The sequence below is a fragment of the Perissodus microlepis genome, chromosome 5 (assembly GCF_051167445.1).
Source record: "Perissodus microlepis isolate ML-2025 ecotype Zambia chromosome 5, ASM5116744v1, whole genome shotgun sequence".
NCBI lineage: Eukaryota > Metazoa > Chordata > Actinopteri > Cichliformes > Cichlidae > Perissodus > Perissodus microlepis.
This window is the reverse complement of record NC_140465.1, coordinates 6,742,646-6,757,215: the sequence shown is the minus strand read 5'-3', so window position 1 is coordinate 6,757,215 and position 14,570 is coordinate 6,742,646. Positions and strand designations below refer to the sequence as shown.

General features: G+C 41.3%; 1 protein-coding gene across 8 annotated transcripts in view; it reads left to right on the top strand.

Annotated features, from left to right (window-relative positions):
* The first annotated feature begins 884 nt into the window (after positions 1-884).
* The window catches only part of chl1b (cell adhesion molecule L1-like b), a 74,891-nt gene continuing 61,205 nt past the window's right edge, over positions 885-14,570 (top strand). For 6 of the 8 annotated variants that reach the window (XM_084927535.1, XM_084927532.1, XM_084927533.1 and 3 more), the window contains exon 1: positions 886-1,322. The gene's annotated coding sequence lies outside the window, so the exon portion shown is untranslated. Of the gene's footprint in view, positions 1,323-14,570 lie in introns of all 8 variants that reach the window. The other 2 variants (XM_084927538.1, XM_084927537.1) reach the window with 1 other exon arrangement.

Below are 14,570 nucleotides of genomic sequence, written 5' to 3'. Positions count from 1 at the left end.
TCAGTAGTATTAGGATGACCAGGTGTCCCACTATATATGGGACTACAGAGCATTTCAATTCCTCATTTCTTCTTCCACATACTGAGGCAATGTAATCAATTTTTTTTTATTTTTTTTTTTACCTGTGGCTATGCAGGTTAACTGATCACCACTTTGTGCTGTCCCAAATATTGCAAGACACCACAAAATCATAAAGCATGCAGATTTTAGCAGAACTGCACAGATGCGACTACGAGGAAAATGAAACCAAGCTACAACAAAGATGACTTATCGCTGGGCGAAGTCAGTGGAAGATGATTTTCAGACCTTTTCCCTTTTTACCCAGAGTTATTTTTCAATTTCACACAGGCACAGTATAACAGAGCACAGCTGAGTCTCACATATTACGTTATAGGTATTAAAATTTCAGACTTCCTCTTAGCATAGGTGATGTATCATATAGTCAGAACTCAGTTTGATGGTATTTTTTCCAGTGAAAAAAATTTATATTTTAATTGTAATTATTATTATTTTCAGTATTTGATATCATAAAAATGATAATGTTATTAAATGCAATGTACTTTTTTCAAATAAATTAAAATAAAAACAATTTAAATTATTGCAATTTTGTAAATCTCGTGTGTTTAGACCATTCAGGCTCAGCAAGACAAACAGAATTCCTGTGAAATTACAAAAATACATTTTCAAATAAATAACACCTGCAAGGAACTCCATAAACAGGACAGGCACAAACAGGGATTTACATCCAATGAAGGACAATTTAAATGTTTCCTTCTCATTCATATTTGAACAGCATCCCCACCAGAAGAGTTCAGTGTCCCTCTCTCCTCCTCCTCCTTCTCCCATTATAAAACCTGCTCACTCCTAGTCTTGGGAATAATGTCTGTCACCGTTTGGGGGGCTGGGGAGAGCTTTAACCCGGTCACAACGTGGGGAAGTTGCGCACGGGTTCTTCTGCGTTGCCAAGGGTTTTTTGTGAAACCTATTGACTACGATAGGGTCCCTTCTTTTCTTTGAGTCTGTCATTGTGGAGGTGGAGGAGAAGGAGGAGGAAACCGCTATTACTTTTTCCCCCTTTTTACAGAGGCGAAGAGAGGAGGAGGAGGAGGAAGAAGAGGAGAGGGGAGCAATAGTAGCATCCAAGGGAGGAGGACGAGGAAGAGGAGAAGAGGAGGAGGAGGGGTGGTACTCCGCTACACACCAACTGCGAGGCACGGCGGCAGCGTTACGTTGACAGTTAACACTCCCTCTGCCTTCTTCCTCCAGCGGTGGACACAATTCAACTTTGTGAACGGCTGTCTGGACATGAGTAGCACCTGAAGGTGAGTTCTGTTTAAAATTTTATTTTCTTCTTTTTTCACTTTGCTTCGAAAAGCAAGTCGCGTTTTTCCCCTCCTTTGACTTTTTAGTTGTGACACTTGTTAGAAATGTTTGCTAGCTTGCGCACGCGGAGCTCCCCGGTTGTTATAGTGATATACAGCAGATACCTGCACGGGCTCTATATGGCAGGTGGTTGGAAATGCCAGTTTAAAGAAGAAGAAGAAGTAGAGGAAGGAAATAAAGAAAGAAGGCAAATGTAGGAAAAGATGGAATTGGGAAGTGTTGTCACGACTGCTTTGGGAGAATGTTTCATGAGTGGAATAATAACTACAGGTGCAGTTTAGAATAATAGAAATGATGTTGCTAGCTACCTTTGCTTCAGCCCCTTTTTAAATCATGTTCGTTGTATGCGAAGAGAGAGAGAGAGAGAGAGAGAGTTACTGCTTGTGAATTAATGCCTTTCTTATTTGTATGACAGCCTGAGGTAAAAAAAAAAAAATACTCACTGGAGATCACACACACACACACACACACACACACACACACACACCATCCTTCTTATTTACCACTACACTGGCCATAACACAGGGCTGATCTGAGCCTGCATATCACTGGCTTGCATGCTGAGTGCTGAACTGCAGAAGGGAATCACACCTTGTCACCCAGCATGGTGAATCTCATTCTTAGAGGGCAAAAAAGCGCTTTTGCATGTGATATGAGAGTCATTTGCCAGGTATGTGGAGTAGGAATAAAGGTGCATGTGTTCTGAAGTGTAGACTTGAATGCAGAGGACCTGTACAGAAGGTTAACTGGTGTCACATTGGACATTCAAACTCTGTAAAAGGCTGTAGAAAACAAAATAAAATAAAACACCCTAGGTTTCTCTAATCTCGTTTCGCTCTTAAGGGAAGTGGCTCCTCATTACGTGCGTTAGATATGTGATGCGTGATTGGCATAACTGATTAGACTTTAATCTGTGCGACTAAAATCACATTACAGTCACATTTTAAACCAAGGGCAGTTGTTGCTTGTGTGCCTCATTGTGTTTGCTGCACGTATGAACTGACTGTGTCTCACGTGGCGGGTATGAGGATTCCCTCAGTGTGAATATTTACGAGGTATGCAAATGTACTAAACTCCTGTGTGGAAGTGCAGCGATTTCAAATGTAGTGTTGTTTTCTGGGTCCCCCCCCACCCTTGTAGATGATGCCTTTGAGGGAATCCCAAGAAACAGAACTCTTCCGTAGCTTGCCCATAATTTGATATTTTTAATTCCTTTTGATCGTTGTCTTGTATTATTGTTCGCAGAACAGTCGATGCGACACATATTGTCTGCACAGTTTTAATGAGAAAAGGAAAAAAAAAAACCATGCACACACTAAACACTGCCACTTTTGTTTGTTTTTGGGGTGCTGCTACTTCTTATCCTGGTCCCGTTGCTTAGTGTTCAACGCAAAGACCTTGTGAAGGTCAAACTGCCATTAGTGAGTTTAATCAAATCCAGCTGCAGATCCTATTCATGCTGCCCACCCCCCTTCATCCCAGCACATAGCTTCTCCAGTGTTCTCACACATCAGGTAAGTTGTCTAAATTTCATTTCTAGGCCAAAGACAAGAGGCTCTAATGGCACTTGTCATCACACGTGGTTTCCCCCCTCAGCTTCTCTGTATTCAGGGCAGTGGTGCTTTGTGTCCAGAAGTAGGTCGAATGCTTCTCACCAAACAATTTGAACGATCGCCAGTAATTGGACAAGCAAAGTGTCGACCATCTCCCAGCCGGTCCATGTCAGCCAGCGCCCCCCACCAGCCCCCGCCATCCTGTCTCCGCACCACTTAATATTCAGCTCCAACCTGGCACATTTCATGGAGCTTTTTCATCCTTTTAATCATTTTGATTGCTAAATGCAGCAAACAGAACATCCTTTGTGTCCGCAGACGGGCTCATTCTTAAAACGGCCTTGCAAGCTCAGCTGACTGAGTGTTTACAATGCAGTTTCTGCAAAACTGTTTAAATAAAACTTCCACCTGCACATCAGTGCTTGGTATTGCACAGGAACACCTGAGCTTCCAACTTTGTTGTGTTTGTCATCGGATTTTGCTCAAACTGGCAGTGCCATTAAAGGCAGGAAGTGCATTGAAAACATGAAAGACAAGAGACAAGCTATGATTTTTGTCTTTACCTGTTCATACAGGTGTGTGTTTGCCTTGGAGCTGAAATGTTTGCACTGATGGCATGTGTGTGTCTGTGTGTATGCATGTTGTATCGTCCTGTGTACAGCGGGAGGGAAATGAGGGGGCTGAGAGTTAAAAGGGGAAAGAAACAGAGAGCCCTTTCTTTTGTACCCAGGCCGTATTCACCTGGCCTTTATAGAGCAGTCTGAAACAAGCCGAGATGCTGTGTGTGACTGAGGCGAATCAGCCTTTATTTCAAATATTTGATCCAAAAAGAGTTTTGACTCTGATACATTCTTTCACATAATCTTTGCTTTTTAAGCACTCTGAAGTGTTTACCTGTGTCTCATCCATGCAGTCTGCAGTAGATGCATTTCACCAGCATCAGAGCTGTAATTTTGGGCTGTAATTCAGTCCTGTCGGATGGAATCTGGAGTATCAGATGGCTGTAAGAGATTAACGAAAGCAGCCTGACAGCAGCGAGCAGGAGTGAATAGCTATATCAGACTAATTGTCCATTTTAGCTGCCCTTTTATCACCCTATCTAGAATGTGTTGCTAGTCGAGATGCCAAAAAAAAAAAGTGCCTGTTGGAACAAGTACGATGCAAAGGGAAAACCCAAAGTCTGATAACAACAAGCAACAAACAACATATCCAACAGTGATATACCTGGCGGCGTTAAGATGTTCAAATATGTTTTCCCGGAAGAGGCTGGCAGACGTGTAGAGAAGGTGTGGAGCCTAGCAAGTACCCAGGCCCTAATTGAGGTTCAGCTCAGGCTCCACCACTACAAGCAATTACACTGACGACTTGTGCTCCCTGTGCTTCAGGCAGAGTTGAGAGTGCTGCGGCATAGCCGTACCTGAGCCCTGCTCTTTCATGTTTGTCACCAATGACAGCCAGAAAGGCACGTTCCAGCCAGTAAGTTCTGGAAATGTGTCTGGTTACATGAAATATTCATTTCCTTTTCCTGCTCTCCAGCAATGTGCGTATTTATTTACCAGATTTTCTTTTTTTATGATTCCAATGATTGGCTCAGAGAGGAGATGTAGGGGGGAGGAGGGTTTGAATTCTTATTATTTTTCCCCCTCCATGCAGCCTCCGATGGGGGATGAAGGTGTAAAGATAAGAGGTGCTGATCATCAGAATCAAGGTTTATTTCTTATTTAACAGGCCACTGCATCATCAGGACCAGTGGGCGAACATGATCAATGGCTTCTCGCACTGCACGGACAATTAATCAGGAAACACTGAAGGACAAACCCGTAGAGAGGTCAATGTTATCTTGAATGTTCAGTTCTACTTTTTTCTTTTTTTTGTGCAAAAGAAGCGAATAAGAGGGCGGGAGCAGGCGATGTGCTTCAGGCTCATCCCTGTCTGGAGGTTCAGTTTGGCCCGTCATTGCTCCTTTTTTCTGTGCTGCCGAGGCTGTTTTCTCACAAATGGAACATTTTACCCAGACATTGTTATTTGCTGCCAGCTCCAGAGCTTGCAGTGCTTTCATATCTTTCATAGTGTTTTCTGTTTACATGCCATAATTCAGAAAAAATGTCCCATCATTGTTATGTACAAGCGTTTACACGCATTTTTCGTTTGTATTGTTATTATCCTCACCTCCAGGCTGTTTGTCAGTGTGCTTTTCATGGGAATTTCTTTTCCTTCTCTGCTGTAGTTTTCTTCTGTGTCGTCTGGCTTCACAATTGTAATTTTTATGTTGAATTAATCAACTTAGATTAGGCTCACATGAAAACCATGGCCAGTAATGAGAACCAGTAAAGGGGATGTTTTACGAGAGGAATTCTAATCCTAATGTGCATTGCCGTCAGCTCTAAACTAATTTTTCCAATCTCATTGTCCTGTTTTTTTTGCATGCCTGCTCAGAATTTTAGTGTCGCCTCTGGATCACGGGGTACATATCCATCCAAATTCAATGTTTATGTTAAAAACCTTGGCGAAAAGGGCAACACAACCATAAGATTCTCCAAGGGACAACGAACATGACAGATATGCCTCAAATAGCAAGAAGTTATTGCCCTTAAGTCAGTGAGAGTCAGGGATGATTTCCATTTCAATTGCAGTCTCAATTTGGGATAAGTCATGCATACAGAGGTAAGACGAACAAAGAGCTTAGGAATAAAAGTGACAAATGAAGAGAATGGAACAGAAGAGCCTGGTATCATTGGCTTTGTGTCCCATGAAGGGTATTGTGTGGATAAGGTTACAAGGGGACCCTTGGGACATGAAAGTGAAGGGCACCAACGATGAGGAAGGACACGTTTGACAAGCAGGGGACACAGAGGGCATACTGGGCTCGATATGAAACACACCTCAGACTATGATTCTGTGACTCGTGTCAGTAAATTTGTTGGGGTTATCTCTCAAAATTGCTTGTGTTGTCTAAAGAAAAGTCACCAGAACTTCGCTTATTCGGTTTATAGTCATATAAAACAAAGCAACAGATCCTCACGTTTTGATACGCTGACAGTAAAAATCCATAATAAAACTATAATGAAGGATTATGAAAACAAAAACCCTACAGTATTATATGAATCATGCAATTAAGACGAATATTACTTTCATATTTTTCTCCATCACAATACTGAAGCATCCTCCCCATGTAATCCTTCCATAACACTTATGTTCTATTTAGTGAGATTTCGATTTTTTCTACTTCCTTTGAGTTGTAGCCAATGTTTTGTCTACTGTTGCAGCTTTTCTCTATTCGCCTGTGTTTTCTTCAGTACATTTGACCTTTCAAGGTCACCATATGCTAATACATCTGGGGTTAGGGTAGGTTGAGGATTTGGCTAATGCCCACACATTTTTATGGAATTTTCACCTATTTGGAAAATATTTTAGAGAAAAATATGAATGGCAATCAAAGTCATTCAGCACAGCCTAGTTTGCTTTGTTTAATTAAGCCGTATCTTTAAACAAATAGAGGGTCAATTTCTTTTGCAGTGCCCCAAATTCTGTCTGCATATTCAGGAAAAATCCAATATTTCATGTAGTACTGTAGAAATTGTAAAGGAGGTCTCTCTAAAAGTATGTGTTTGTTTGACAGGGTGTACTGTGAGGGCAGCAGTGCTGTATTTCCAGATGCTTCCCCTGGGACCTCATTACATTGTGTGGGGCTCTGTTGGGTACTGTAAGTGGACTTTTGGGAGTCCCAAGCCGATGCAGCCCCATGTATGATGATTTGGTGTGAACATACAACTCAGTGTCTGCTCTGCATATTAAGAGCCTATTTACTGGCCCATTGGGGGCTGGAGTCAAGCACAGTAGTATCATCCAAATGGAAGATTAGAGAGCAGATCAGGCACGATTAGAATTGTGGAATAAAGAGGCAGGGCTGCGTGGTCAATTTTCTAAGTGGGCTAACACACGAGCAAAGACTTTAATCCTTTTCTGTTTTCTGTTGCACCATTTAATTTGGTCTGTTTTTCCAAATTGCCATTTGGGTCGGTTCAAAGGTGGGGAATGTCCCAGCTGTTTCATACTGACATGGATACAATATTTCATATATATTTTCACATGTTTTAAAAATCTGATGAGGCATATGCTGTGGTGGTTCTTTTTGTGTTGACTTCTTAATACTAATTCATGTTTTCTGCCGTTTTTGAAGGTTGTGATATTTCTAAAAGTCTTTGCAGTTGCCCTTCAGGGTATTCCACAGAGAGCCAAAACTCAGCATGTCTATTTCTTAATGCACTCTCCCCACAGATAGAGCAAATGATGAGTGAAAGAATCTTGCCAAGCTGGTACGGGTCCAAATTAATTCATCAGCTTGGGGGAGCTCCGAACTCCACTTTTACAAGTGTGACCCACAGACCTCAAGCTACGAACTGCAGACCTCCTTGACCTCATTATTTTTAAAGCTCCAGATTGTTGAGGGTAGAAACCAAATGTGCTTCTTACAGAGCACATTTTTATGGCCGCGTATTGGATTGCAAACGATCTCACTTTATAACGTTTTCTGTAGCTTACAGTGGAGTTCTAATGAGTATCAAGGGGAGGTTTTTTGCTGATAAAGTAAGACCAGTCACTGGGACTCGTTCTGTTTAGGTGTAGCTATTAGAATGTTTAGACATAAAGAAAATAGCTTGGTGCTAAATTACTAAACATTTTAGTCACAAATTGACTCATTTGGAGACATAAGAGGGCAGTGGTAGGGGTAAGTACAGTTTAATTGCATTAGCTAATCAGTGTTATGCAGACTTTCCTAAACACAGCAACAAGAGTGTAGCGCTCATTATGAAATGCCAACCAGATTAGCAGCCACTATAATTGGAAGTGTTTTCTTTTTAGAAAATGGTATGCAAACACTTTAATGTTGAAGTTGGGATCTCTTTGTAGACAGTAGAGGTGGTAGATAAGACTATTGGGTAACTTTAGGATCAGAGTGAGTTTTTAGGGAATGTTGGACATTGTTTATTTGAACCTTTATTTCTTATTTGCGCCATAGTTGAAAATATTCACAAATATTACATTTTCCACAGTTAGTTGTATCCAAAACGCTCCATACAAGGCTTTCAGGTCTTTTTCTTCACATAGCATCCATGGTTCATAGAAATGCAGCTGCAGGATCTTTCTATTGGCCATGATCCCATAAGGGAGAAAATATTTTACTTTTGTGCACTGGCTGTTGTGCGAACTGCACTTTTTCAAACACAGAAAGGCAAACATAAAATATCGGTATGGAACTTTTACATTAAAAGCAAAATGCACAACAGAAGAAGGAAAATTCGAATTACATCCTTCTGTCACAGAGGAAATATATGATTAACAGCCACATGGTAATTCACAGTGATGAACTGCAGATGTATTTGAAAAGGAAGCAGATGTTTGCCTCAGATTAATGCTGATGTTGAGAGGAACAAATACTTTACAGATAAAAACGTTGCCCTGCAGTCTAGTAATTAGCTCTTATTGCTTGCCTGCCTACATTCATCAATGCAGAATCCCTTATCTAGGGTTGCACTTGTATCACTCTACCTACCAAATAGTTATAGGTAGACTTTAATCCTAACCTTGATTAGAAGAGATTAAAAAGAGGTGACAAAAATGTCAGTGCAACACTAGCAATCTGGGCAAAATCTGCTTAGTTTTTATTGCCTTCTGTCAGGTTTTTCAGCTCTATCAAAATTCTGTGTATGAGCAAACCGCATGTCTTTTCACTGTGAGTGCTTTGCCAATTTGAAATGGCTTAAAGGCTTGAAAGATTGGCTTAGAGAAACAAAAACAGATCAATAGAGGTGATCCTTGAGAAACCTTGCTTTGATATCCTTGGCTTCAGCCTGGAAATGCTCCCATCAGTCTTCATGCGACATGCAACACAGGTTTTTCTTTTTATGTCTTTCCTCCGGCTTTCAGCTGACCCCTTTGCTTTGTAGCCGCAGGCAGCATGTCAGCTTTGCCGGTGAGAACATCTGGGTGGTCTTCAGTTGTAAGATTCACTACCACCACAACTCCTTAAGGCACACTACTGCTGGCACTTTGTTGTCTTAAACATTTACATTTGCATTTAAATTGACTTCATGCGGCCGTGATTTATTTCCTTGAGAGAGTGACCGAGTTTTGTCGACGGCTTTGCCTCTAATTCCCTCGCATCTGCCAAAAGCATGATAACCGAGGTGGGATTATTATTGAAAGGAATTGCGGTCATAACTTTGTTTCGTAGTGTAGCATAGCCACACACCAGCCACAGACCACTTGCATCTCACAAATTCTTTTAAAACTGCAGATTAAATTCTAGCCAGCCATGCTTGACGGTTTTTCTCATGAATTAATTGTAGTGAAGAAAAAAACATTTCTTCACATTGCTGTGAAAATTGAACTTGGAACGTTTCTATGAATTTGTTAGATCTCTAAAAGTAATGTAAAACTCTGTTGGATAGAGCTTTGCAGCTATACAGGTCTTGCTTGGCTCAACTTAGCAGAGTGACAGGATGTTCGTGCCAATATTTTACATGCGTGTCTGTGCTAAAATGTTTTTTTTTTATCCCCTGTTATTACCGCTGTCACTAAAAGGGAATAACACCTGTTTAGCACGTCCCGCCTTTAAAAATACATTTTATGACTCTCAAGCTCTTTCAAAGCATGTTGTCACCTCTATGATTTATCCACCTTGTAAAAATAGTCCAACAAGAAATTGCCAGCTCTGCAGGGGTCATGATAATTCACAGGCCCACGTTGCTCACAGAGTGACAGCTTGACACAAGAAAGCGAGTATAATTGACACTATTAGCCTTGAGGTCTGTCAGTTTTTTGACAGTTGATGAGTCCACGTGCGTCTTTCCTTCCACTATCCAGAGCAAATTAATAGCTCCTGTTCTTAAACCATTTTACACCTCAGTAATCCCTTTCTAAAAGCTGCTTTGCCCAGCTGAGCCACAGTTTGTGCCCCGTGTCACGGATTTGCGATTATCCTTTTCCAAAGTGTGAATCATAGGTGCAAACACACCCTTGTGAAAGAGGATCCACGAGTCAGATTCTCCCAAGGTGCGTGTTCATGTCTTCTTGTTGAACCAATGCTATATAAGGCCCCTGGGTTCTCCTGCGTGGTGTTACTCACCTGCCATTGGAACATTTGGATCATGTCCCTGGGCAATGAGCAGCCCTCAGTTCCCCATTTGCAGCCAAACCAAAGTTACAGATGGCTGCGCTGCTTCCTGTGGTTCGCCAGTGGCTGAGGTGTGGAGAATTTGAAGGTTGCAGTCAGGTCTTTCTCTGCTGTTCAAATGTCATTACTGACACACTGAGGTCTCTTTAAAACTTGAGCCGCTCTTTTCCTCCACCACCTGCAGTGAGATGGGGTTTTAGCAGGGGTCCAAAGTGTGCCAGAAGCACTGCTATTAACCCTGTGTATTGTGTCTTTCTATGAAGGGCAGTCTACTGGCAGACTCTTCCCCTCATCATAATAGAACAGACTTCACTCCTTCTGGTGAGGACGGACATAGTTTGCTGGCTTTCAAAGAACCTTCAGGCAGATTTTCGAACAGTGGACGCTCTTTTCTTCCCATTTGCACGATATTTGTTTTTGGACAATGTTTAGGCTGACGCTGCTCCTCCTTGAGATTGGTTCAGCTATCTCCATCATGAAGTAAACAAGCTCTCTCCCCTCATTCACTAGACAACCAGACTGTAAAGAGCTATTCAAGAAAAGAGAGAAAAAAAACAACAACGAGTCTTACCCTGTGTGTGTGGGAGTGTGTCTTAACATCACAAAGAAAGAGTGAGTCTCTAACTTCACAGAGGCGTGTTAACATAAAAGCGAAGAGAAGAGGATTTTTTAGTAATCACAGTGGTGCTGTTTTGTTCCTAGAGATGTGAAGTAGCAGTATGGTGAATCTGATGATGATATCAACACGTTTTGAGGAATTCACCATTATTCGAACCTATTTTTTCTTATTTTCTCTTAGATATAAAATGGTACAGTGGTGGATGTTTAAAGCTCGGGCTTCAGACTGATTTTGGTTTCAGACAGCTTTTATACTCTCTCTGGCTCTGTGTGGCCGTCTCAGGCACATAGCTCTGATCACAGAAACCCCACCCACCTTTTGTTCATATCTTTTGTTTCCGGGGGGCAGCCAGTCAGAAGAGGCCCAGAGGCAGTGGGGTAATTTACCAAAATTGCATGCTTCACACAGTGTATGAACTGAGATTCGGTGTGAAGTAAACAAGCATTATTTTGAAGTGTGAATCATGCAAAGCTACTCTTGTCCAAAAACAAAATATTGAATTTGAAGGAAACATAAAAAGTCCCCTTTAAAAATGTTACAAATGTATCTTCTTCTTCACTTGTGCTTAATTACTTATTACAATATTTGTCTGCACATTGTACACACTTAATGTTGCTGGCATTGGAGGTAATTTAAATTCTCAATGTGGTACTATAACACAGATGGAAGAACAGCTGCGATTGAATGAATTAGTTAAAAAAAGTAGATAAAATAATTGCCCGGGCCTGGACTGCATCATTTTGTGACTGCATGCTTAGTACCCCAGAGAGGAAAAACTCTGAATATGTGGTGTGAGTAATGGATATGCATCTAGTGTGTGGTGATTCATATTATATGTAGGTGGAAGAGCATACATTACTGGAAGTGTGACTGTTGCCAGTAATATCGTGTCTTTCTGTCTTCTTGTTTTTCCTTTTTTCTTGTAAATTGTTAAATGGTGTCCAGTCCAGCTGTAGGTGGGGGGGATTCCATTACTGTGCTCTGACCCCACACTGGCTTTGAAAGAAACCCGAGAGGGGAGGGGGGTTGTTTGTGGTGAAAATGGTTCAAAATGCTTTTCCCCTGCACAGTAGTTGATTTATAAGACTGCATGTCTCCAGTTTCCTGCTGCTGTGTTAAAGCAGAACGTCAGACTATTAAACTGATGATCTAACATTGCTTCTTTGTCACTGTCAATATTAAGGATGAGGGCTGGGGTTGGTCATGGAGACCCTTCTTTGGGTTTCTTCATTTCTACATGTGTGTTTACCTTTATAAAAAGAGCTCTTTGCATTTGAATGAAGAGAAAGATGGACAATAAAAATAGTTTGATCAAAGGTGTATGTACTTCAGCGGACCAAAAAGGTTTTGTCCTGAGCCATGTCCTGTCTTGATCCACCTACTACATACACAAGAGCACGTTGGGGGTATTCCTTTCCATTCTGATCAGAGGTAGGAGCTCTGGTGCCCAGAATGCAGAGCACAGCAAGTCCACAGCCATCATCATTAGAGCTACACTGCTGCGGACACTAATGGCTGTCTCCATTCTGCTGCCTCTGCACATTCACGGGGCTCTTCTGAGATTTGAGGGTGTGAACACATGAATTATTTTCCCAGGGAGGAATTCACCATGCCTGTTCCCACTTTAAAGTCTAAGATGTAGAAACCTTAATATAGCCAAGAGCCACCATGAGTGCATTAGTGGTGACGTCCTCTTTCTGCCACCCTTGAATCATCAAAGGGGGCTAATTGGGGAGTTTGTCCTCATTTATATTCATCCAAAGGCTGGAAAAGATGGTGCTGTTTACTTGTTTCAATATTGAGAAGAGGGGGAGCGGAGAGGAGGGACAAACAGTGTTGGCAGTGTGAAACTGGGGGATGGGGCTGGTAAAACTGATGTGCTGTGAATTTTTTGTCCCTGGACTCGTGATTGAGGTTTAAGATTTAAATGAACAAAATCTGCATCTTTAAATGGAAAGTGCTCTAGTCGCAGAAGGTGACGTATGCATGTTTCAGTGGAATGAAGATTTATTACCTTTATTTCTCAAGAAAGCGTTAAATGCAATATTTGAGAATCAATACAGGGTCATGACAAGGCACATTCATCAGTTTTGTTTATTTCTTCAGTCAAAAGCTTCACGTGGGTATCTTTTTTCAATTACATGCAAAGGCGGGCGGAGGCAGCCTAACCCCCTCTTTCTGCTGCGACCATATAGATCGCGACCGTATAGATTTTCAGCCATCTGAATGGACTCTTTAGTGCCTGCGGTCATTGTGTTGAGCCAGTTTCCTGATTTTTGGCACAATTGTTCCCTCCTCCTGATCTACACTTTACAAATCAATAGGCTTTCATAGTAATTTACCTTTGTGAGGCCCTGACAGCTTGTGGTAAATTCACTGTAAACCATAGAATTGGTGCAGTTCTCTGATGTCCTCACCACTTAAAGCTTTGTGAATCAATGGGTGTGCTTAGTTAGAGACATAGATACTTATTTGTTTTCTCTTCAGCTAAATAAACTGCAGATTGATGGTGTGGGATTGATCACTATTCCCCTGCAAATAGTTCATGATTTATGCTTTGAACTCTAAATCCAATGTGATTCTGGAAAATAGGGCATTACTGATTCTGATTAGCTCATTGGCTACACTCTGTCCCTACTTGATGGTAATCAATACTCATAGTGTGGGAGATCAATTCCCTTATATGGTGCACAGGCTGGGGACCCCATTGCTGCTATGGAACCCATCCACAAACCACTGAGGCCAATTTTAATAATGATTTTCAGTATAAAACTATATCAGCTGAATCATCAGTTGTCAGAGTAGTCACAGTGGTAGAATGAGTGTGTTTTACAGCTGAACAATAATCTTAGTGTTCTTTTCTGTAATATGCTGATCTGCCATCTAACACACTTTGATATCAATCTGTCTTTGTTACAAAATCCGCCACTAATGTCAGCCTGTCTCTATTTTTTTTAAAAATTATATTATTTTGATTACTGACCAAGAACGGAAGTCTAATTAGTCTTATCCAGATATATCTGGGCTTTGAATTGGAAAAACAAAAACACACGATTGAGCCTGATTGATTGGCTGCAGTCAGTTGTCCGATATGTAATTTTACAAATCCTGTACTCCTTAGTTTTTCACTCATATTTTTAAGTTACTGTAAGAAAGACTAAAGGAGCCCAAGTCTAGACAGCTAGCAAGTTGTTAGACATATATCAGTTTTAAATATTTTTCTTAAATGTAATAAAATGTCACAGGTTCAGTCCAATGCAGCAGGGAAACTCCAAAGCTAAATGCATCAATAGTATTACTGCTGCCTCTTTCAGAGGTTTACTGTATCTAGTTCACTTGCATTTTGATCAATCATGTTTTTCAATAACCTCATTCTGGATTAGCAGCTGAGCGCTCAGGCACAGCAGACAACAGGCGATAGAGAATCAAAGCTGTCGACCGAGAAGTGCGCTCATGTTGCTAAGTTGCAGTGTACCGACCATTGTTCATCATCAGACACAGCTGAGGAATATGCATTATGGATGAGATAGTCATTCCACATGTAACATATCAACTGTTGAAGGTTTGAAGATGAAAGCTTGAATGCCAGACAGTGAAAAGTCTGCCTGACACTGACCAGAGATCCTGCTGTGACCACAGCATGAGGTTGAATCAGAGATCAATCAAAGCCTTTCGTTAATGTGGAGACGAATTCTGCTCAGCCTATTACCAGCTTCCTTAAACGCAACATGGTGGAAGCCATTAAGCACTCTTAAAGACATCTTACATCTATAGGCATCTGGAAAAAATGGAGTGCCAGCTGAGGTATAAATATTAACTTTTTGGCATCTGTTGAAGA